This window comes from Hippopotamus amphibius, chromosome 4 (assembly GCF_030028045.1).
Source record: "Hippopotamus amphibius kiboko isolate mHipAmp2 chromosome 4, mHipAmp2.hap2, whole genome shotgun sequence".
Taxonomy (NCBI): Eukaryota; Metazoa; Chordata; class Mammalia; order Artiodactyla; family Hippopotamidae; genus Hippopotamus; species Hippopotamus amphibius.
In genome coordinates, this window is record NC_080189.1 from 46,492,197 (window position 1) to 46,518,164 (window position 25,968).

At 38.1% G+C, this 25,968-nt stretch overlaps 1 non-coding gene across 1 annotated transcript; it reads left to right on the top strand.

Moving 5' to 3' along the window:
- Positions 1-18,978: 18,978 nt before the first annotated feature.
- On the top strand, positions 18,979-19,051 carry TRNAV-CAC (transfer RNA valine (anticodon CAC)). Its single transcript has one exon. It is a non-coding gene; the product is annotated as a tRNA-Val (tRNA).
- Positions 19,052-25,968: the final 6,917 nt, after the last annotated feature.

Below are 25,968 nucleotides of genomic sequence, written 5' to 3' on the forward strand. Positions count from 1 at the left end.
CCGACAGGGTTGGGAGACTTATTATTGGAGCTGGGAAAAGACACTGGTTAAGAAAACCTTAGGAGAATATAAGAAAGAAAATCTGAATGGTGGATTCCCTTTGTCCTCCCCAATCTGAACGTGTATTACCCATCTTTCTCTTGACTTTCTGGGATGTTTACTCCATCACCTGGTCATATTGTATTTATTCACTTTATGAACTTTAAGAATTCTATGTACAAGTGCCCTTCCATATCCAAGGGTTCAGCATCTGTGGGTTCAACCAACGGTGGATCAAAAATATTTGGAAAAAATTTCCAGAAATTTCCAAAAAGCAAAACTTGAATTTGCAGTGCACAGGCAGCCATTTACATAGCATTTATATTGTATTAGGCATTGGGCATAATCTAGAAATGATTTAAAATATACAAGAGGATGTGCATAGGTTGTATGCAAATACTACATCATTTTATGTAAGGGTCTTGAGCATCCATGGATTTTGTTATCTGCAGATGCTGAGGGACCACTGTACATCCATGTAAAGGCATATGCTTTATCAAATCGTAAATCTTGGTCATATAGTTGACCCACACAGCATTCAACACAGTGTCCTGCATACAGCAGGTGCTCAATAAATGTTTGTTTAACTGAACCCATTTGTACTGTATGCAGAAAGTACCCTCTGTGTTCACCAAGTGCTAGTCCTGTTCTAAAAGATGAGAATAATATCAGTTTGAAATGCTAATTTCTTGCCTGGTGTCTGAATACTGAGCATCCAGGCCACCATGTGGAACCTGACATAGAGACAGTACAAAAAGTCACCTCACCACCTGAATAAAAGGCAACAGTATTTTATGTGTATGATTTTCTCCAGAGGACCCCCCAAAAAAGTAGAATCCCTTTTAATGTCTTTTAATAAGTTTAGAAAAAGCAGCCAGTGCCTCTTTAAGAAACCACTCATGTCAAAAGGTTGGTCAGAGGTCAGGCTATAAAACTACAAGATTAGTATGAAGTACTAGTGAGTATACGTTCCTGGTTGGTTGTTAATGGAAGGAAAGACTCGGCTTCAAAGGGTAGAAAGCTAGGCAGGAAAATAATGAGGTGAAGGAAAATTACTCCCTTCTGATTGGAAAAGGATCATTAGGAGGGAGTCACACTGAGGAGCCCTACTGGGGCTCTGATCTCTCCCTTCCAGCTTTTGCTAAGCAACGTGGGGCAGAACACCACGTGGACCTGAGAGCTAAACAAAACACAGGGCCTCTTCCTCTTCTTGCAGAGAGATAGGGGCTGTGTGGTTGGTTAGAGAGAGCTGAAAAGCAAATAAGAGAAAGAGAAGAACGAAGATGCAAGTCCCATCATCTACAGGGAGTGCTGACCTGGTCATCCTAAAGCCCAGATGTCCAGGACAACCTCTTAGAATTTAAAACTTATGTCCAAGTCTGGACACAGAAGGACACAGAATCAGGGTTAGGTTAAGAGGGGACCCACGGCAGGTACTTGACAACAGTTGAAAAGTAGGGAGAAGGTATCTGATTGTTTATATGATTATATTCCTAATAATGTGTCCTGATTCCATCATTCTCAGTTACATAAAACAAATAACAGTGCTTAGAATTTTAAAGAGCTGTGTAATGAAATCCACCATCCTGCTTAGTGTTACTGTTTCTCTCTTCCCAAAGAGAATAATTTTCTTTCATCCAAGAATGATTTCTTTTTCCTAATATTACAGATTCTGGCTACGTGATCTTGAGCACACTGAGAGCCTGACCCCACAAACCCAAGGTGGCCTTACAATGTGGGATCTATGGTTTTCTCCATCCCTTAGGAGTGGCATGAGGGCCATATTGCTTGTTAGTCTCAGCCATGGTGACCAGGCACCTATCATATGAGCAGCAAGATGTGCTCTACTTGCTCAAGCCCTGAAATTTGTGTCCTGCTTTGTCAGGGCATTTTTCTGGGAGCTGGGGCAGCATTTGTGGTGCCTTCTCTGTCCCACAGGCCCAGGTGAGATAGGCGGGGATGTGGGACCCTTAGCTGCAGGTGCTTGCACCTGGACAGATGTCTCCTTTAGCAACAGAATACAAAGAAACTATAAGGGACTAAAAATAATTGTGAGCATGTGCAGTTGGGGCAAATTATGAACAACAAGATACAAAAAGACCCCAAACCCAGCAAAAGTAGGGTGTCTGGAGCAAAAGCAGGGTATTGCACATACACCCTGCACACAGCACCACCAAAGGGGTGGGTAGACCACCTAAGCCTCCCCTCCTGCCTGACCCCTGGACCCACGCCTACCCTCACCCCATATAAGGGACCAGCTTGCTGCCGCCCTCAGGGAGCCAGCAAGGACACATGTAACTTGCTTTCACTCCCTGGTGCTGCAGCAATAAAGCTTAGCTGAATTTCTTGTCTGGCCTCTTATCAATTTCTATTGATTACGGAGGCCAAGAACCCTGATGGGTAACATGGGGATCTTGGGAATCCTGAATGGTATCGCCTAAGTCCCTTTGACATTTCCGAGTGTCCAAAGATGTAGCAGACAGATGGCCTAGTGCCCTTTCTTGACACACCAAGCAGAGTTCCCAAATGGAATGTCCAGATTAGGCTTTTAAAGTTTTGTTTGCACATTTTAACATATGACAAGTTTTTCATTCTTTGTTTTGATGATACAAGGATTGCACATTCACTGTAAAACATTTATGGTATACATCTAGCTAAAAAACCATTAAATAAAATATGTCCTATCCTCCTCTTTTGACAAATATGCCTGCATAATGAATGGGAAGGCCTAGTTCAAGTGGAGAATAATCTGACTCCTTGGAGTTTCTCATTGGACCCTGGAAGCATGGAGAAAGGCAGCCTTCAGGTGCCAGCGTGCCCTCCTTTTCTTCCCATCCCTGACTCCACTTGGCCATCACTTGAGCCTGAGAAAGCGTGGTCCACTCTGCAAGGACTGACCCAGCAGACAAGTAGCTGAGGAAACAAGCTCAAAATCCATTTGGGAAAAGAATTCTTGGCCCTAGGTACCTGGATCTTGGTCCAGAGTGTGTGTGCAAAGACTCAAGATAAGCAACTGCCTTTGCCCCTATGCCCCTCTGCCTCTCTCTCTCTCACATGACCTCTCCTTATAGATGAAATTTTGGGGATCTGGCTAAGGGAAGCTGACTTGGGATAAAGTTAGTCTGGGGTTCCTGGGATATATTCATGTGGTTCTCAGTCATTCCATGCTATTGCTGGCTCTTTAGGTGCAGGAATGGCTTTCTGGAATAGTCCTACTACTCAAATAGGCTGAGTTAACTCTCAACTGAGAAATGAAGCTGCAGCACCAAGAGGTCCTGTTACCACAGAGTGTGTCTTACAGTACCTGGCATTGTGCTAATGGGGGAAAATAAGAAGCCAGAAGCTAGTAGTGGGAAATTCTTCCAGTTATCAGATATGTGTAATCGTAAGTGGACCTTCCAGTCTCATTCCGGACTGGCCAAGTGGAGTTCTCTCCTGTCAGGAAAGCATCTGGTAAGACAACATATCCAGGTAGAAATGGACCATACATTTCCCCTTTTCTTTGATGCGATAACGCTTTTGATAGAGCTAAAAGAAGTACCGTTTTAACCACCATTTGTAAAGCCATTTTGGAATGTTCAATAAAACAAGTGTGAAATGACAAAATCTTGATTTGAACATATGTGAAGTATATCTTCTTTGCTAACAATTAAATTCATTTGTAAACACACACACTCACACAAACACACACACATTGGGTTAAAACGATGGGTCATTAAACAAAAGTGATATTGTGATCAACTGTGGTAGATAAAATACTGGCTTAGCTTTCTACTCTATTAAAAATTATATTACCAAGTTGTTGCTATATGAAGGGTATATCAACCATTATGGAGTAAAAAGAAATGTAGGGGGGGAGAAAGGTATTTTTAAATTGTCAGCCAGTTAACTATTAAAAATATTTTGTGTGTGTGTATATTTTTGGATTTCTTAATGTTTGTAGTATTTTCCAGCTTTTTAAAAATCTGTGTGTTGTGATTTCTTTGCTCACTTTAATTAAATACTCATTTTGGACCTAATTTTGTATTTTTCATTTTGCATTCTTTATGTTAAAAGTCTTCTTCCCCACCCCTAACCCAATCATATAAACTCCAGGTTCCACAAACCTAGGTCAGCTTCTAGGTTCAGGGATGGAACAGATGAGAAAAAGTGGGCAGGGACTGAGGTCCAGAAAGGCAGTGAGAGTTTAATAGGATAGGAAAGGTATTCTTTAAATCAGATTAGAAGATATAAAAATTGAGTAAAAGCCAATATATTCAGACTAATAGGAGGGAAAAGTCAATATAGACTCATTTATTATTTAGGGCCATTTATTGTATTTATATATAAATATTTAATATACAGACTGACAATTTTAAACAAAAACTGTCTTGCTTTTTTAAAGCCAGAGGTTATTACAAACATGGACTGTAGATTCACCCCATGGAGATGCAAATCCTGGTTCCCTTGTTTACCACCTCTGTGACCTTGGGCAGGTGACTTACTCTCTCTGGCCCTCAGTTTTCTCCCTTGGATATTTCACCTAACAGGAGCACCTGCCTCATAATATTAGTGTGAGGATTAAATGAGATAATACATGCAAAATGCCAAAAACAGTGCCTGACCTAGAGTAAGAGCTAAATTCATGTTACCTCCACCTTGTTCATCAAACACCTTCCTTATAGACCATGATAAAATTAATTTCAAACAAGCCAGGGTGAGTTATTACAAAACCTGAATCAGATAGTAGCCAAATAGGTTTGCCTGAACAAATTGTTTCATCTCTGGCCCAGTCACACTGTGGCAGAGACTTTGACAGATCATGCAGTGTTAGGCTGGTGGGTGAACGTGGTAAGAAGGAGATTAAATTAGTCATGAGTATAGAAAGTGATTGATATCATCTGTAACCCTCTAGGATTTCTCTGCATTGCCATGTTGACCAATTTAAAGCACAGCATTTATTCTCTCAGTCAGATGTTTGAATTCTAGGTTTACACTGAGTGACTTCGTCCATCTGACAAAATATAGAAAAGCATTACAAAAACAGAATAAATGTTTTCGTGGTTAATTGTCATGGCAATAAAATTGAAATAAATTCATCATGTGATTATAGTATAAGATTCCAGGTACTATAACTGATATTCACAAATATATATTCAAGAATTTTCTGCTTAAATGCAACTCTATTGCAAATTAACAAGTTGTAGAAGGAAAATATTAGCATTCCTCTTCTTTATCTTTAAAACACATTCCTTCCCTTGAAAAATTAGCTTTGGGCCTACAATAATGATATTTTAGGGAAAAAAAAAACCGATAAATGCTGGCGTTAAGCAAAAGGCTCAGTGTTTTTCAACCATAGGCTCAATGACTGTCTAGAGAATAACCTGTGATGTTCATTGCACAAAGATTTCTTAAAAAGACTATTAGCCCCTAAGCTCTCATGGGTTTTTTAATAACATTTTCCTACTAAAAAGCAAAAGAAATTAATAGATGTAATTTAAACCATATTCAAAAATAAAGAGATAAGAATTGGGTAGTTCTTAATGTGCCTCATACCTCTTAATAGGCTTAGATTAAAAAGTAGTATTTTCCTCAATGATGAGTCAGGACATGTGGAACGGATAGGCAGGTCCACAGTTACGTATCCTAATTAAAACACAGACCCCCTAGTATTTTGTGTGATTAACGCTATTTCATTAAACATGTGTTTGCAAGCCACCAGTCACAAGTGTGGACAGTGCTACAGTTAAATTCTGTTTTGTTAAGTTACAGGTACAGTTATAATTGAGCCAGAAATAAGTGCTATAAAAAAGAATAGAGGGATTCTTCAGTTCAAGAAGACTAAGGACATATGACCCTTCTCTCCCAAAATTCCATTAAACTGCAGGAAGAGATTAAAAAATTAAATATATAGCAGCACTTAAAAGCTGGGCAGTATGGTAGCAACGGATCAGAACAAAGAAAATTTTCTCTAATATCTAACAGAACAAGCGAAAATACAGCTGAAAAACCTACAACAACTTCAAATAAAAAGAGAATTTTCTGTGTCCAGGTGAGTTTCCCCAAAAGAAACTCTAATAATTCCAAACTCAGAAGCAGCAGAGGCTAGAAGGAAGACAAGAGAGACTGACTAGTTAATGAATCAAGTGGCAATAAGAAAGTTCGGGCAACTCCATAACCTTGTGCTTCTGGATTTGGCATTTGGCTATGGGTTAAATTCCAGAGTCATCTGTGACTTCAGAATTCTTACAAGAGAAACATAACAATTGGTATGGGGCTCTAGAAGCACATAGCATTCTCACAAATGTATGATCACTAAGAAATTGGTCTTTATAACCCAGAAGAAAAACTACCTATAGACCCGAAAAGAAAGCTTGACCTGCCCTATCACATGTCCTCTTCCTTCATCCAGCCAGCAGAACCAGGGCTTTCCAAATCAGAGCACAAATTTATGGGCAGATAGGAAGTTTCAGTTGAGTGGAGGAAATAACTCTTCCTAATAACATTGTTTAAATTAGATCCTCATCTATAATATAAACAGACCACAAAGAATTACCAAACATCCAAGAAAAACTCCAGCATGAAAAAGACACAATGTTTAGCAAACAGAGGAATTATACCAAGAGAACACAGAATTAATGCTGAAAACAAAAGAAAACTTTAAGTACATCACTTCAAGAGATTTGTAAAGCTATAACATTTATAAATTTTAAAAGAAATAGAAGGCTACTATTAAAAAAAATAGCAGTGAGAGCTCTTATCAATTAAAGCAGATTGCTAAGAAAAAAATCAGTAGATGATCTGAAGTGTAAAATGTACATCCTGAACATCAAAACGGAACTCTAGAACAATGTTCAAGCGCTGTTAGTCACCTTCTCTTCTATTAGGAAAAAAATAGCATGGAAGAGCATGGGACATGTTCAGGGCAGGGAGTCATTCAGTACTGGCTACAAGGCAGTTATGAGCAGCAGGAGTAGTGGGAGATCCTGCAGGAAGTGGGGATTAGGAGATCACCAGGGAGAAACTAAGGTCGTCCCAGGGCTGGCGAAGAGTCAGGAACGGAAATGTGGCAACAGAGGGAGCAGGTCCAAAGCAGCTGACTGGTTAAGCCTCAGCTGCCTTTATCTTCCTCTCACTCTGATGAGAGCTAATCCCAGGAGAGCCTACAAATACAACAGAAAACATCTGGCTGGATAGTCTGAGCGTAGGAGAAAGAGCAAACTGTTTTCTAGCAGCTGCAGTTCTCTGCAGGTAAGGGGCTAAGGATCCAGGGAACCTGCCTGACCCGCATTGGAAGGAACGTCCCCATCTTAAGCTTAGCAACGCTTTAGGGTAAGAAGCTAACTAGCCACAGAGGCAAGGGTACTTATCTGTCTTCCCAAGGAATCCCATTGCACAGTATTCCTGCTTCTGGGAACAAAAATCCTCCCCAAGCCAGACTTTAAATAAACCTATTTTTGTTGAAGTTCCATTGAAACAGTGTTTCAGTAAGGGAAATTGATCCTAGGATAGAGCTATGCAGACAAAAGAGATGGCATTTACACTTGTGTCATTGGTGAACACGGTAACAATGTTGTGCTGGTAAGTGTTTAACAACAGGCTTGGCAGAGAACAAGCCTAGATGGTAGCTTTTGCCAGTTTTGTACTGTGAATACTCCTACCATGGCTGATTTCAAGCTATCCTTGCAATGCCCCTGCATGTGGTACTGGGAAGAGATGCCCAGCCAAACCCACTAAACCACTGCATACAGATCACTCCCATGTTGACACTGGACCTTCCAACACAAGCCCCGAGACTTGCTGTGACTTTTCTGACTCTTCGTGAATTATCAAAAAAAAAAAAAAAAAAAAAACCCAACACTTAAAAATTATTTATCTTTCACTCTTTTGAAAATCAGCCAGCTGCTTGTCCACGTATTTTGAAATCTACTTGCTTAGTACTCTTTACCAGTGGAATGGAACTCATTTAAACAGGTATTTAGGTGAGATTATAAAATAGATGTCTAAAAGAATGACCCATAGAAAACCAATTCAGAAACCTATTAAAATGACACAAAACGGGGAAAAAATCTCCTTCTGCCACTAAAAAGCTGGAGACAAATCTGGACTCTCTTCCACTATTTTCCCAGAGCTAGAAAGAAAGTAACTAGTTCATAAATTCCATCAGGAGCTTGGGGATTTTTGATGTAATGAGTTTTACAGTTTCAGAGGAGAATGCTTTGCTAATAATTATGTAACAGTAATTAAATCTGAAAAAGGCTGTACTCTAACTATGTTGATTTATTGCGGCTCCTACAAAGTACTCCTCCAGCGTGCATTGGAGTGCGCGCTGCCTCCCTCCAGTTTTCTTTAAATTCTCACAGAGCACTGGGTCACAGATGGTCTGAGCTGCTATATTTTCCCTATTAAATTCCTAATAATCTTTTTCTGAGGCTGAGTCATGGAAGCCTGGGGATTTCTCATTTTAATTAGAAGGTTTAAGGAGCTAACTCTGTTTGAAATTTTCTCCTAGGAGAGATGGGTGCAGGTGATCCCATTCAGAAGAATGACACAGTACCGTGGCCAGGACACATTTCCATATTAGATGGCAGCTTGCTTGGCCCAGCTCCTATTTCTAAGGTTGATGATATATTGTCTGAATCTGAAGAATAAACTTTGGAGAATAGGGTTATTTGGGAATTTTTCTTTTGGGGGGCATATTTTTGGCATTTGGTTCCCATCCCTACTTTGCATATAGAGCAATGATTCAGGGATGTGAAGTATTTGTTATTCCAAAAGAAGTTTTTAAATCATATCAATCTGAGCCAAAGTCTCCAGGGAACAGATATGGGGACAATTTCTTCATCTTTATTCCTGTAGTTTTCTACCTTGGGCCCCCTCAGACCCAATTTTTAAATCTTCCAAGTTCTGGGACAAGCTCATATTAAATACCACCTTTCATGTTTAGTTTTAATAGCAGAAGAGTATAAAAATATGTGTAAACAGACAGGACAAACTATGTAAAATAATACATATAATGGACTGAGTATCCAGAGAGTAGCATTCAAGATGAGCCGGATAGCTGAAATCAGATGATCTTCTGGAGTTTACCAATGAGTTTGATAGTTTGTAGAAAGCCTGTTATATAAGACAAAATGTGTGGAGCTAGGCACAGTTCCCTTGATATTATAAATGTACAAAAAAGAACATGCTTCTTATAAGAGAGCTGTTCAAGTTCATCTGCCCCAATTGCAAAGCTGGATTCTCTGCTTTTGTAAAATAATGAGCACCTAATGCTTTGAATGTGGCACCATCCAGAGAAGAAGTCAAACTAAACTGTCACTATCTTTGCAGGCCGCCTGTAGTTTTCATATGTGCACGTGTTCCAGAGCTGGCAGCAAATGCGTTTTCTAAAGCTAAAATGTATCAGCAGAACAAATGCATCATTGAAGAAACAGATATTTGTAAATGTAGAATGCTGGCTTTTTAGTTAATTGAGATCACGAAAAATATTTTCCCCCTTTTACATCAAAATGGTATTTTCCTTTCAGTCTGCATTATTGAATTCTGTGGCCCCTTCAGATTCAGCTAATTGAGTTATTTCAAGGTTTGAGAAGTATCCTTACTCAGTTATTACTAATCTCCAATGATTATTTTTGTAGCTTCACTTTTTTCATAGCAATTCATTAGGTTTCTTAGGACAGGTCCTAGTCTTTATAGCCATAATTTTAAATACAAACATATTTATATTTATATTCTGTACTTATGGAAAATAAAATACAAAAAATATACATATAAAATATATATATACATATATATTTTCCACTGTTAGGATATGTCATTTGCCATGTGTTATAATCAAAATTAAATCAAGAAAGGAAATAATAGTTTCCACACTAAATTCTGGGTTATATCAGAAGGTTAAAAAAGTAAAGACATGGGCAGCTTGAGAATGTTATACTGAAAAAACATTTTTTGAAGACACATAAAGATTTTTAATCTGTAAGAATAAATTTTCTCTCAGATACCTCTGGGCCAAGCTGATGTTTCTAGAATGTGCTGGTGATAGCCATATGCTTAGTGATTCCATTCTTGAAATGTGTGGACAAGGTGGCTGAGAGCTGCCAGACTGCCACCGTGTGAGCAGGTTGGCCTGCATGATGGGTGTGGATAACGCTGTGATAATCAGGAAAACGACACCCAGCAGCGTCATTGTGTGAGAGACCCAACCACATCCACTTCAAAGTCTGGGTTTAGGGGAGGAGACAATCATTTCATACCTCATTCATAACATGGCTGGATAGGAAACAGACAAACAAAAATGTATGTGGCTACATGGAACTGGAGAGAATTTCAAGTTATATATGTTTATTCAAGTTCTTAATGGCCAAAATCTTTCTCTGGAAAATCCACATCTCCATGCACCAGGCCTAACCTAATGTAGGAAGCACGCTGTCTGAGCATTTGGTCAGGGGAAGAGTTAAGGGCATGCAGCCAGATTCTTGAAGGAGTTAAACAAGAACATGTTTCAGACTTCTGATTAATGGCCAGGGACATTCCAAGCTGCTTTGCCTACCTCAGCAGTACATGACTCGTAAGCAGGGTAATATCTAATAACTAATCTTTGACACAAGAATTAAGTCATTTTGCAAGAAAGCAGATCATTAGAAGCCAAATTGAATTATAAGTAATACTATCTCTGTAGAGGATTGTAAATTAATTGGTTTTTAACAATAACATTTCTGTATTTTATTAAAGCAGCGTAAGAATTCGGTGAAGAAACGAATGTAGTAGATAAACAGGCCAGGTGCTGGTGATGCAAATGAAATAGATGACAGATGGTGAGTAGCACGCTCACTCCCTGTGTGTGTATAATGGATAGAGGTAATCAAAGTCCTTTGTGAATTGGCGACTTTCTTTACATCAAGAACTTTAACATGGACTTGCTTACACATCTCTCTACCCCCTGCTCTCAGCATGCACATGTGCCCGTACACACACAGACATGCACACACACACACAGAGCATTTTTGCATACACATACATCCTAATTATAGCCTATGTTACTATCAGAAAGATGGGCTATAACTCTATTTACATAACACCACACACAAATATCATTCCACCAAATCAACCTGTATACACTAAACAACAGATTTCTCTGATGAGAACAACACACTAAGGAAACAAAGCAACCTGTTTCCATGAAAGAAGTTCTATTCAGTAAGGAAGTGATACTTAGACCAAGAGGCTGGGCTTCAGTGGGAAAGAATTACTTCTGGCTCTTACGCGGAGTTTTCCAGTTGAATCTTTAAAATGATGAGCATTCTGATGGGTTTCCTTTTTGCCTTCAAATAATGGTTAAAGTGTCTTACTCCAAGAAAATGCTGACCCAAGTCGACTTAGATTTCTAGATTGTATGCAGACTTGTCTCCTCTCCATTCTGGTACCAAGAAGATTGCTTTATTTTACTGCTTCTTCTAATAAAGGGAAAACTGTACTCAGTTAATTCCAGGACATAAATTCATATCCCTTGTGGAATACAGAAAATAGTTCCTCTCAGGATCATAACATATGAACATACAACTCACTGAGAATTACCTTGCATGTGATCAAATTGTATTTCTTGTACTATGTTATTATCTTAGCTTTATTTCCATCTTTCTAACTGCTTACTGGGCATTTCCACTTGGATGTTTAGATGTTACTTTGACATCAGTATGCTCAATATTACATGCATAGTCATTTTTCCAAAGCCAAGTTCACATGAAAAGTTTCCTTTCTTCAAAATTCCTTTCACTCAGACTTGAAATTCTGGACTTTTCCTCAAGTCTTCTTTAAACTTCATATACAGACAAAATACAAGCCCTGTTGATTTTCCTTCTAAAATGTCCTAACATTTATCATCTCCTCCCCTGTTCCATTTCTGGGTTCTAAACTGGGCATTGTGGCTGGACCACTTCTTCAGCTGTGTGCCATGTGGTTTCCTCAGACTCTGTCTCTTCCTTCTCCCACTTTCCCTATTCCCTCCTGATTAGGCTTCTCTTCACATTGCCTTCAGTGTTCTCTCTTTCCTACCCATCCAAACCTTTGCTGGCCCTCAAGCTTCTCCAGCCAGACCCAGTTCCCACTGGCTCTCACAGTGTACCATTTGCTCCAATGGGGCCAGATTCCTGTGGTCTGAGCAGTGCCATGTTTGTTATTGGTTAATATCCCACAATCTATGCAGCTGTCATATTCCTTCAACTTCAGAGCCTTTGTACATGCTTTCCTTTTGCCTGGGATGCCCCCAATCCCTCTCCTTTCCCCGAAGCTTATTGAAGCCTGCTTGAGCTCCCTTCTCTGTGAAGATTTCCCTGACTATTCTCTCTGAATCTCAGTCAGTCAGCAACCCACTATTTAGTCCTTCATCATTTGATATTTTGAATTGTTCTCTGGTTGCTTCAAGTGTGATCGAGTCAGCCCAGCTACACTGGGAGTCCTTTGAGTAGAAGAACTCTATGTTGCATGTCTCTGTACCCACTCCCATTGGCACACACTTATGGTGCCTTGAAGCCACTGTACCTGCTTTCTTACTGAACAGCAGGTACCAGGCAAGGAGGCCACAAGTACTCTCACTCCTTACCAACACTTTATCATCCAATTCAAATCATTGCCCCTTCTTTCTGTGCCCTTGAGGTTTGATTCTAACCACAGACTTCTCTGAGGAATGCCTGCCCTCTTGGACCATAATTCTGACCAGGTGCCCTACCTTGGTAAGCTGCTTTCTGGCTCACCTTGGTTCTGGGACCCTACTTTGGAGTCCCTACTCTTTCTCCTTTGAGAAATCTGCTCAGGTAATCTACCCTTATGAGTGCTGGGCAATAGTAAGTACCTGATTAGTGTGTGTTCATTAATGTGTTGTTTATGGGAAAAATACATTTCTCTGTGTTTTTTAAGCTACAGAACAAATCTGCCCAGATCATCCTTAAGTACACTTTATTTGCCCTTCCTTTATTTATATATATATGCCTACCAGAACACCTCTATACACCAGGCCTTAAATTTGATTCCAAGAAGTTATAATGACATTTGCATTGCAGGATTCTGTGCTTAAGGCCGCAGAAGGCGCTGGAGTTGGCCTGGTGGTACTAATTTTGTGTTGACTCTTCCTCAGGGAATAGTATGCTTTTGGACTGTTTCTGATTTCCTATTAGATGGCATTCAAGGAAGTATATTATATCCTGAACCTAAAAGGATCAGCTCTTTAATAAACCAAATTGACCTTTCTGCTTTTTTCCCAAAGGGATTAGGGTCCTCCTCCATGCCTTGAAGCCCCCTTTCTTCCCTGGAAACAAATTGATTTTGTGACTGTTTTGTTTGGTTTCTTTACATGACAACCACATATATGGTGAAGAACAATGACCGAAAGTCCTGCTCCTGGGCAACTGTGTGTAGCAGATGAAATGATAAATACAATTTGTTGAATTACAGAGGTAGCTCCTGTTCTGTCGGGTGTGTGTTCAGCTTCGACATCTTGGCACAGAGATGATGTCATCCGAGCCACAAGGCAAGTGGCAGACCACCTGGTGAGCATCCAGTCACAAGTCAAAGCCAAGAGCCCTGGGTTTATAAACTTTCCCCTTTAAGTCTCATGATTCCAATTTTAAGTTATGCCGTTTTCAACAAAAATCTTTTATTATCAAAGCTCTATGTTAAGGATAATCAAATATCCGAAGACTTGATTTTTTTGTACCTACCTATAACCACTGAATTTATAAGTGGTGGAAATGGACAGCCTTGCCACTCATGGAGGACTGGAACACTAACAGTTCTTTAGCATGAAGGAACTATATTAATACCCTAAATGAAAGATGCATTGGTATACATTTCTTTCGTGGGCCTATGTAAGAGTAACAGATGTATTGGGAAATGAAGGCGTGACTTGACTGTTCTGAACCTAGATCACTTCTCTTGTGACCACTCAAAACGGAGATTTTGATTCATTGCAACTGTAATGCTCAGGGTTAGCACCTTGAACCCTGGCTGAAAATTAAATTTACTTGTATCCCTTAGATATCCTCCCGCTCTGACAATTTTGGCCTTTCTTTTGCACAGGAGAAATTCTGCGACTGAGTTCCAAAACCTCTCCTTCCTAATGCATCTGTAAACAGCTGCAGCTCCCTGTTCAATATTGGCTGCAGCTGCCATAATGCCCCAGAAGGACAACCAAATGGAGAGAGCTCCCCTTAATTGCCTTGCCACCCCCGAGTGAATTTATGTCTTGTTTTTAAGTAACATTTTGTTGCATTTGCATTACTGAAATTACCAGGTTACAGTAAACTATATTCCCAAATCAATGTCTCCCCAAAGAAAGCAGACGTGAACTTTATCACCAACAACAAATTCAATTTTCACATTACCTACTGACAAAGAAACGTGTGCCAACAACACTTGCGGATTCCTGAAAAGTCCTCCAAACAAGAGGAATCCACAAATCTCAGGCTTTAATGTCTTATAGATTTGCTACTTAACTATTGCTTTTCACCTCTAGGTGAATTAATCTTTGCGTGTTTTGTTTTTGTTTCAAAATCAGATAGGGTGACACATAATGGTGTTCCCAGTTGGAACCCTAGTGCATTGCTGGTGGCAGTATGCAGGCTCTATGGAAAACAATTTGGCAGTTCCTCAAAAAGTTAAGCATAAAATTATCATATGACCCACCAGTTCCAGTCCTAGGTATATACCCCAAAGAATTGTAAACAGGGACTCAGGTACTTGTACACCGAAGCTCATAGCAGCATTATTTGAAATAGCCAAAATGTGGAACCAACCCAAATGTCCATCAACAGATGAATGAATAAGTGTAATGTAGTATATACATATAATGGAATATTACTCAGCCATAAAAAGGAATGAAATTCTGGTACATGCTGCAACATGGGTGAACCTTGCATATATTATACTAGGTAAAACAAACCAGGCACCAAAGGACAAATATATGATACCACTAATATGAGCTGTCTAGAATAGGCAAATTCATAGACAGAGAAAGTAGAATAGGGGTTTTCAGGGGCTGCAGAGAAGGGGAATGGGGAACTATTGCCAAATGGACACAGAGTTTCTGTTTGTGATGATGGAAAAATTCTAGAAAGAGATAGTGGTAGTGACTACCACAGTCAGTGGCACTGAATTATACACTTTAAGATGGTAAATGATATATTACATATAGTTTACCACAATAAGAAAGTTATTTTCAAACCATCTAGAGCTTAAGTTGTGTTACAAATTTTAATGTGAATTCTAAAAATTAGTTTATTAGAGATGGGTCAAAGCGTAAGGTTGGAAGCAATAGGAATTTTATCTGTTAATTTCTAAAATCTTTGTCAAAGATAAAACTAAAATAAATGTTTTTATGTCTTTGTTTCATTTTTTCTCAATGATTTATAGAAATACATACACATATATATAACATTACCTTGTTAATTAAATGTTACATACCTTTGAATTTGTGACTTTTTAATTTTCTTTATAGGGTTTATGAGTTAACTTTACTCTTGAATATTGACACTATTTTTGTGCTTCACCTAAAAAAGTCAAAAAGACTTTTTCCCTAACCTGAGGTCAAAAAGATAATAATAGGTACTTTCTTCTAAAACTTTTGTTGTTGTGCCTTTCATATATAAATTCATTAATTGGGTTTTGTACATGGTGTAAGGTAGAGTTAAGCTTCATCTTTTATTCTGTATTAAAAACCACTAGTTCTTCTACCTATTTATTGAATTCTCTATTCTTTCCCCCAACAATCTAAAATATTCCTCACATATAAACATTCCATATACATGTAGGATCTATTTCTGGGCTCTGCCTTCTGTTCTATTGGTTGGTTTCTCTATTCCTGCATCAATACTATAGTCTTAACTACATAGTTTTATAACAAGCCTTGACACCAAGTACAGCAAGTTCTTCCACCCATCTCTTCCTCTGTATACTTTGACTTTTCTTGAGTCCATAGTCTTACTTACAAATTTTAGAACCAACTTCTCAATTTCCATGGAAAACGCTTAAGAGTTTGATTGGAAATTCACTGAATTTATTTGGAAAGAATTAATATCTTCACAATATTGAATTATCCTATCTATGAACATGCACTACCTCACCACTTACTAGGCTGTTCTAGTGGCTTTTAACAAAGTTTTCTAATTTTCTCCATACAAGTCTGCACATATTTTGTCAGATTTATTCTTATATTCTTTATAGTTTGTTGTTGTTGTTCTAAATAAAATATTTGCATTTTCTAACTGTGGTTGGCATTTATTATTTTTGTATATTGATCTTAAATACAAATACTTTAGCAGATTTTCTTATTATTTCTAATAATTTGTAGATTACTTTGGGTTTTCTAGAAATAGTCCTATTGTCCACAAATGGTGATAGTTTTGTTTCTTCTTTTCTAATTTTTATGACTTTAATTTTTTTCCTTGTCTTATTCCACCAGCTAGAATTTCTAAAACAAGGTAAAGTAAAAACCACCATAATGGATATTTTTGTCTTTTCCTGCTATAGAGGGACCTATACACATTAATGAATGCACACTAATTAGGTACTTACTATTGCCCAGCACACATAAGGGTGCACCCTTGAGTACTGGCTGGACCTAGTGACTCACTTCTGATGAACAGAATAGGGCAAAGTGGTGGCATATCACTTCTGAGGTTAGATAGTAAGGACTATGTCTTTTGACTCTCCCTCTCTTGTTTCTCTCTCTTGCTCTCTCTCTTGTTCTCTCTTGGCCCTCCCTCTGGGAAAAGCCTGCTGCCAGGTTGTGAGCTGCCCTATGGCGAGGAGGGCAATGGCAAGGAAGTGATACCTCTAGCCAACAGCCAAGGAGGATCTGAGGTCTGCCTACAGCCATGCGTGGACTTGGAAGAGGATCTTCCCTAAGTCGAGTTTCAAAAGTCTCTGAGCCAGGGGGATTAGCTGAGCTGTTCTGGATTCCTGACCCTTAGGAATTATGACATGGTACAAGTTTGTTGTTTTAAGCTGCTAAATTTGGGGGTAATTTGGTATGCAGCAATAGATAACTAACACAAATATTATGAGAAAAAAGAACCTAAATAGATAACATTGCTAGAGACGTTGTAAAACATCATGATTTCAATTATTGTTTTCAACAAGGAATTAGCTCTTACTATTTCAGGACTTAATCACTTTGGTAGGACAGGGAGGTCCATTTGGCAATAGGAAATGATCACGAATAATGAAGAAATGCTAAGCTATCATTCTGCAAGAAAACAGGTCTATTGACTTATGATTAAATCAATAAGCATGTACAAGACACCTGTAATTTGTGCGGCACTGTTTTAGTTGACAGAATGAAAATGACATAATTAAAAGGTAGCCCCTGCCATTTATTCAACTAGAGTCTATTGATGCATAAACTACTCACTGAGATTGTGCTAGGCAGATTTGGATGCCATTTTCATTCTTCCAGGCCATCTGGACACCTCACATGGAAACTCCAAATGGATAACACAGCTTCTAAGATTTAGTTAGCTTACTTCTAGATATTAGTTTATATAATAAGAGGAGCTGCAATTGAAGACTCACATCTGCCAATGTCTGTGTAAGATGGTAGCATAAGCATAGATGCAGGGGAATCCATTTTCAATCTTCTCTTTTAAACAACCACGAAAACACACCAATAAGAAAGAGAACATCTGCAACCATCATTCATTAACAATTATTTATTAAGCACGTACTGTGTGCTAGCGACCCTGTTATGTGCAGCGTAGCGGAGGTGAGTAAATTAGACATGGACCCTGCCATCACTAAGTTTATACTATAGTGGAAGATGTACAAATAAATTATATCTATCTATTATGATGGTTACTATGAGGGGAAAGTAGAGCGTGGCAGGACTGCTTCACTGGGGAAGTTTCATTTAAACTGTGTCCTGAAGAATAAGGAAAATGAGAATATTTCCAGCGAAGGCAGCAGCATTCCCAAGGACCTTGAGATGAGAGAGAACTTGGTCCCAAAAGAACAGAAAGAAGGTGAGTGTAGCTGGAGTGTTGGGAGCATGAAGATAGAAGATGGCTAGGGAGGAGGGTGGACAGTTCTGTAGCCAGTTAAGAATGTTGTATTTCATCTGCAATGCAATGGAAAGCCTCTGAGGGGATTTAAGGGGGTGGTGAACCGGTCTGATTTATACTATGAATAGATTGCTCCAGCTACTGCGTAGAAAACTGTGGGAGAAACAGCAATGGAAGCAGGAGCACAACTGTCTCTTGGGCTGGTACTTTATATATCTTATCTTTACTTCCATTATGTTCTGCTCTTTATTCTTCTCCTCCACATTTGGAAAGAATTTACTGAACTCATCTAATGTAATTCAATTTTCTGAAGCACCCAATTCTCTGCCTGCATTACAGTTTAGAATTTTGCAATTGCGATTTTCATCTTCAAAGAGACTTTTCTAGTCTTAAAATTGCATTTTCTTCGTGTCTTTTTTTCCTGGTTCCATGCGTACAAGATATCTTTTGTCTTCTGAAAACAATTTTATTGTGTTTTCTTTCCTTATTTACAAAAGGCAAGACATCTTCACATTAGGAAAAACTAGAAAGAACAGACAGGCAAAATGAAGAAAATAAAAATAGAGTCTTAATTGCGCACTTCAAAGATAATCAATGTATGCCAATGGGATTGTAAGTTTTGTGCCCTTTTATTGTCTGCCTTCTTTCACTTAAAATACATCACAAAAATCTTTCCATGTGAATGTTTATCTCCAAAGTCTTTTAAAGCTGAGTAATATTTGCATGTGCATGCTGTCATTTCAAGAAGTTTCTTATTTTCCTATTTACCCCTGAAATGCTGCGGTTTCCCATGGGTCTTTTTTTTTTTTCTTTTTTTCTTTTTTCTTTTACTGTTTGTAATGTTCTTGAAGGAGTTCATCTATTCTCATGACTTTAAAGATCACTTAAAATATACATATATGGGACTTCCTTGGTGGTCCAGTGGTTAAGACTCTGCGCTCACAATGCAGGTGGTCCAGGTTTGATTCCTGGTCAGGGAATCAGATCCCACATGCTGCAACAAAGCTCCAGCACGTGGCAGCTAAGACCCGATGCAGCCAAATATATATATATATTGCTTTTAACATATATATGTGTGTATACCTGAAACTAACACAACATTGTTAATCAACTATACTCCAGTATAAAATAAAAATTAAGAAATAAGTGATGCAATCGCAAAACTATGCCTTTAGCCCAAACTACTTTACTTCAGACTCATACTTAGCTCTATGCCTAGCAGATCCATCCAGATATCCTTTCTCAAGTGTTAACTGTATGTTAGAATCACCTGGAAGCTTGTTCAAACAGATTTCTGGGCCCTGCCACCACGAGGTTTGACTCCTATACATCTGATATCGAGCCCAAAGATTTTCTTTCCTAGCAAGTTCCTGAGTGATGCTACCATTGCCCTGGGAACCACGCTTTGAAAACCGCTGTTCTACAGGCACCTCAGATTCAGAAAATTTCAAACAATAATCATCCTCTTTGCCCCCAATGCCCCTCACCCTTGCTTTTAACATTTTTATTGCAGTATGAAATTCATATAGAAACATGTCCATATCGTACTGCTCAATACATGTTTTATATAATGAACTCTCACATGTAACCAGCACCTAGGTCAAGAAACAGAACATCTCCAGTGGTCCCCAAAGCCACTTCATGGCCCATCTTGCTACCCTCCATCTACCAAACTGGTTTCAGACACCAGAAATTGGTTTTGCTTAGCACTGTGCTTATATAACCTGAACCATACAGTATGTGTTTCTTTGTATCTGGCTTGCTTCTCTCAGCTTCATTACTGCATGTGGTGTCGACTTCATCCTTGTGTCTGCTGGGCACACAACAAGAAAGGTTAGCGCATTCCAGCCTCCCCTTTCCCCCCATTCTCACATTTAATTTATGAACAAGTCTATCAACTATAACTCCTAGCTGTGTTTTCAACTCATCCCTATAATTAAAGACGCCAAAAAGGGTTCTAATCACCTCTCATGGGAACTATTAACATATTCTATCAACTGGTTTCCTTGCCTCCTTTCTCTTGGTCCCTCCACTTTGGAGCCCATTTGGTCATTTAAAATGAATGACACTCTTCTTGACTTAAAAGTGAAACATCAGGAAGCAAATTTCCAAATACCACCATCTGTTTTCTTTTCTTCCTGCAATTTCCCTCTTTCTCACTGCAAATGGGGACGTTCCTGATGGCAGAAAGTAGTCAGTTACAAGCCAAAAACTACAGTTCTCTTCTCTTACTACTTAGGAGAACTAACCCTAAGGAGTTGAAAAGAAAAATCCTGGAGAAGCATGTTGATTAATCCATCTGGGTTCAGGTGACCAATCCTGGATAGCCAGGGTGGATCCAGGCCAGAAGGCACAAGCATGGCCATGGGAGACCCACATAATGAGTGGCATTTCCAAGGCCTTTTACCACACACTGGGTCCTGTACAGTCCATGTAGGTGGAGTCCTAGAAAGCTGAATTTGAGTGGATAGAGGGGAAACAAAGTTCAAAAATAGAAAGATGAAAAAAGACTTGAATCATCAGATCTAAAAGGTCCTGGACAGGAATATTGAAACCACACATTAGTCATATTATAATGACATTTCCAAATACCAAGGATAAATGACAAGTGAACCAGAAGAGCACTGGACTAACTACTAGAAGATGAAGAAATGTTCACAGAGTTATAAGGAAACCGAAATTTTCTCTCATAATTCTATGCTCAGACAGACTGGTGTTCAAATAAGAGGGGGAAAGTATAACATTTGTAGACATTTGAAGATTTGAAAATGAACCACCTATGTCCATTTTCTGGAAAAAACATCTTTTAAGTCCTAGGGAAAATCATTTGGTCTATCGCTCCAACAACAGCAACAGCAAAAAAGACTCTGAATGCGGAGCTCGAAAGGAAAAATAAACATACAAAGATGGGCAACATAACTGCCAAAATATATAACTAAACCTAAACAATTGTGGTTAATGGAGATGTGAAGTTTAATGTTGTTATTTAGAAAATAACTTTAAAGTCAAAGATATTATGTCAAAGTTAATTGAAGCTAGAACTCTAGGTTATTAAAATAATTGGGAGAAGGCCAGGTAGAAGGTAAATAAAAACATATTCATGTCCTTTTATTTTTGAAAGAATGGACAGTGTAATAAACACTGTTAAATTCTGGGTGTTCAAAGACAAAGCTAAATTCCTATACATGTGCTGCAAAACTAAAATCAAATCAGCAAACTATAGCCCAAGAGCTGGCTGGCTGCCTTTATATGTCTAGTTATATTAGAACCTGGGCTGGGGTTAGGATGAGGCAAAGTGTGCACTGCAGATTTCTGTGTTTATTTAAATTTTTGGTTTTATTCATCATGGACTTTTTGCATTAATTTTGATTTTTTATATATTACATGAAAATATCCTTTGATTACTGAGTTTTTGGAGCCCTCTGAAATTCTGCATTCAAGGCCTGTCACTCAACTCCCCCTAATTCTAGCTCTGCAACAAAACTATTTGAAGAAATAAATAAAAAAGAGAAACTTGGTTAACCCTTTAAAAATCACTAAAGAGGAAAAAGGAAACAACAACAGCACACACAACGAGGGAGAATTGACAATAAAAATATACTATATAAAAACTGATGACAAGAAAGCAGAGGAAATAGTAAGCTCAGAAAAAGAAAAAAAAATCAAAGAAAAGGGATACTTTTCATTGATGATATAGATAATAGTACTTTTCTACTTGATAAGCAGTATTTATTGATATTTCTATTAAAATGTTGTCCTGTCTCAAAGAGATACAGAGATACATTTGCTTATCAATATTGCATTGAAACGTATACATCAACATCAGTTGAAAGACACGGAAATTTATAACCCTTCAAGGGTTTTCCATTATTCTTAAGGTAAAATGAGAAGTTCTCTCAGCCTCTCCTACGCTTTGCATGATCTGCTCTTAAACTCATTTTCTGAGGCCCTCTTCCACACCCACCACAATCTTTCCCTATGTTTAAACAATGCCAGACTGCTCCCACACAGGGTGCTTCCCCCCTTAGCCATGTCCTCTTGCCACAGCCCTCCTTAGTCTGGCTAACTTTGGTGATCCTTCAAGACTCAGCTGGAAGCTCAGCCTCAGGGAGGCTTCTCTTGGATCCCACACTAGGATCCATCCCTCTGCTCTATGTTTCATAGCACCTTTCAATCTCTCTGACATTTCTCTCACTTTGGAAATACTTAGTCTATAACAAGGGCAGTGACTATATATGGTTCACAGCTTTTGAACCAATAACTAACATAAGCCTCTGGCACACATAGTACATACCTAATAAATTATTTGTTGTTGAATAATTACAATTAGGTCTTTAGTATTATGTTTTCACAATTTATTTGCTATTTCTATTTCATTACCACAGGATTTTTATTGCAATATTTTTAGTGTCTATTTATGGCTGATAGAGTAAATATCTCCCCTTAGCTCTTTTTTAAAATTCTCTTGACAACTATCATATATTTAGAACCAGCCTGGCCAGGTCAAGAGACGAGCAAACAGAAAAGGCAGCTGGGATTCTGATTGTAATTGCATTATTTGTCTATATTCATCTGGGAAAGATCAACATTTGCATTATATTGTTTCAGGTCATAGTCACTGCATTTTCCCCTGCTATGGTACCCACTCCCAGGCTATATATGTAACAGTCAGCTAGTTGATAAATTTTAGGGGTTTTGGTTACGGGAGAGGTTAGACAGAGGGAGTCAGGTAACACCCCTCTCCCAGTAGAATACAAAAACATCCCAAAATGAAGCAGAACAGTGGAGGAGTGTCTCAGGAGAACTTGACTCTCTTCATACTTCATCCTAGGAGTTCTCTAATTTTATCCCATCTTTGTGAGCTCTTACACCTTCATGATCTTTCCCATCACTCATACCCAAAGCATCTAAGCATTAGCAGCATCATGGAACTCAGATCTGGCCTCTGCTATTCTAAATGGACATACCAATTTGAGGAAATCAAGCATGTTTCACCTTTACTACCTGAAATCTTATTTACAGAGGTAAGAAGTGGTTATTCGAAAGTCTGCAGGCAGCCATGTTTCCTTAATAATGGAGACACTCTAACTCAGCCAGGAAGAAAAGCTTCAAGGAAGACAGATGTCTGGGAGTTCTAAGCACTTGACCTTAAGATGCCTTCAAAAATGAGTTGGGGGAGGGAGCATAGTTTGACATTTTTCTGCTTCTTTTGACTTTTCTATACATTTTTTTATATTAAACAACCAAATGTTTAATACTGTTATAACCTCAAACTCCATTTATTCTGGTCTTACTTTATGTCCTTCAGAAAACTTGCATACCACAGTGGCAACTCATCTCACACAAGGGTTGGTTTCCAAAACCAGCACTCAAGGTAACAGCTGCTTATAGTCAGAATCATCCTTGAAAAGTCTTTAAATTGCCTCTAGAAAACAGTTTACAGACGTAGTATCTTACAATAAATTGAACACAGCCAGCTTTTGCTCCAGTATTGAAACAGATTGCTGTTTCTTAAGTTGAACATCCAGTATAGGACTTGGCCTATATTTGGGGGCTCAATTGCATGAAATAGACATATCTTTTTAAAAAAAAAGAAGCATGTGCAGCATGGAGTAAGTTTAATTTGTACCTGATAAGTGGGTATATGACTCCAGTATATTTCTCTTTATGTAGATTTTTTCTTGTATTCCTAAGTAATTTATAGTTTCTACAATCATTATGAATGAGATCTTATTTTTTCATTTCAACTTTCTGTCGCTTATAGCTAGGAAATAGGAAAGCTATTGATTTTGTGTATGTTTTTGTACTCTACCAATTTAGTAACTTCTTTTAGCTTTACTAATAGTTTTATGACTGATGCTCTTATATTTTTGTAGATATACAATCATATACTCATAACAACTGTTAACAACAGTTTCTCTTATATTCCAGTATTTATACTGATTACTTTATTTTCTTATATTGTGACATTTGCTTGAACCTTCAGAATGTTTAAAAAATAATGATGACAATAGATATATTATTGTTTCTTAATCTAATAGGGAATACCTTTATCATTTTCCCTCTACTGTAATTATCACTCTTGGTTCCTGATAAAATTATCTTCATGATTTTTAAGTTTCCCTATATACCTTGTAGTAAATATAAATTCAATATTTATGATAAATCATGAATGACTACTTCTTGTTTAAGAAAACTACATAAAGATTGCTAGATAGGGTTTACCAAGAGGCAAATAGGTATATTGATTGTTAGGCTTATTTGGCATGCTCTTAGGTTTTGGAAAATACACTCAGACTATCTATAATAACAAGGAATTATTTAAGTAAAGCCAAAAATACGAAGTAGCATGGAACAGGGCCTCTGCAATTATGTACACATACTTCCTAGGCCGAGATGGAAAGCACATTATCAGAAGGACGTAGAAACATATGTCAGAGTTTCTCAAAGCACACACTAGTTTTAATTTCTTTCAAATCACTGAAGGTTTATGCTTTTTTAGAAGAAGATGTGAAATTTATAACATTTATATTATAGCACTTATATTAGCATATAATAATATAATTATGTAACATATAACACATACAGCTAGATAACAAAAATGCTATAAAATTATTTCTACTCATTCTTCTGTATATCCTTAGAGAAATCCCTAGTGACATTCAAATATTAACACTGTGATTCTGGATAGTGGTTTTGAGTTGTGTCTTTGAACCTTTCATATTGATTAAATGCTTTTTACCAAGCACATGTGTACCACTTTTTGGTTAAAAATGGATATGTTTAGAGAAGAAGGAGGAGGAGGAGGAGGAGGAGGGGGAGGGGGAGGGGAGGAGTAGGGGGAGGAGGAGGAGAAGAAGGAGAAGGAGAAGGAGGAGGAGGAGGAGGAGGAGAAGGAGAAGGAGAAGGAGAAGGAGAAGGAGAAGAAGAAGAAGAAGAAGAAGAAGAAGAAGAAGAAGAAGAAGAAGAAGAAGGAGAAAAGAAGAAGAAGAAAAGAAGAAGAAGAAGAAGAAGAAGAAGAAGAAGAAGAAGAAGAAGAAGGAGGAGGAGGAGGAGGAGGAGGAGGAGGAGGAGGAGGAGGAGGAGGAGGAGGAGGAGGAGGAGGAGGAGGAGGAGGAGGAGGAGGAGGAAGAAGAAGAAGAAGAAGAAGAAGAAGAAGAAGAAGAAGAAGAAGAAGAAGAAGAAGAAGAAGAAGAAGAAGAAGAAGAAGAAGAAGAAGAAGAAGAAGAAGAAAAAGAAGAAGAAATCTGATGGGATGGGTTTATACCATCCTATACTTAGCAGAGTTTTACTGCAAGCCAGTTCAGAGTATATTAGCCTCTTTTACCTGATGCTTAAATAAGCTTCCTTGTGGCTAATACTTGAATCACTGATCCAATCAGTTGTAAGTATATCCAACCTATGCTCTATTGGATATACTGATAACATAAATAGTAACAAAGATTGGGCCACTTTTTAAAAAAAGATAAATGTGCATAGCAGATGAGGCTTCACCAACATGGTAAGCATTCCGCCCACTGTATTAGGTTGAATCCCAGGTACTGTGCAGATGTTTAAAATAAAACAGAAATTATCAAACTGGATTTTTGAAAGTAATGTTATTGTTTTATTTTAGTATTTTATTGGGAACATGCAACAAGTAATAGTTCATATGACTTAACCACATAATGTTAAGTGAAGATTTTACCAGCTCTTAATGCATTAAAATAATAAAAGCATTTGTCACTTGAATTTGGTTCCTGTGTATTAATAAGTCATTTTCTTGATATTTGGTTTACAAAACTAGCACCTGCTGATTTAACTGAAATATATAATGATCTTTCTGTTCTCTATTGCATTTAAAAGATGTATACAGAACTAACACTAATTGAGGTATTTGACTTAAGTCTGCATGCCT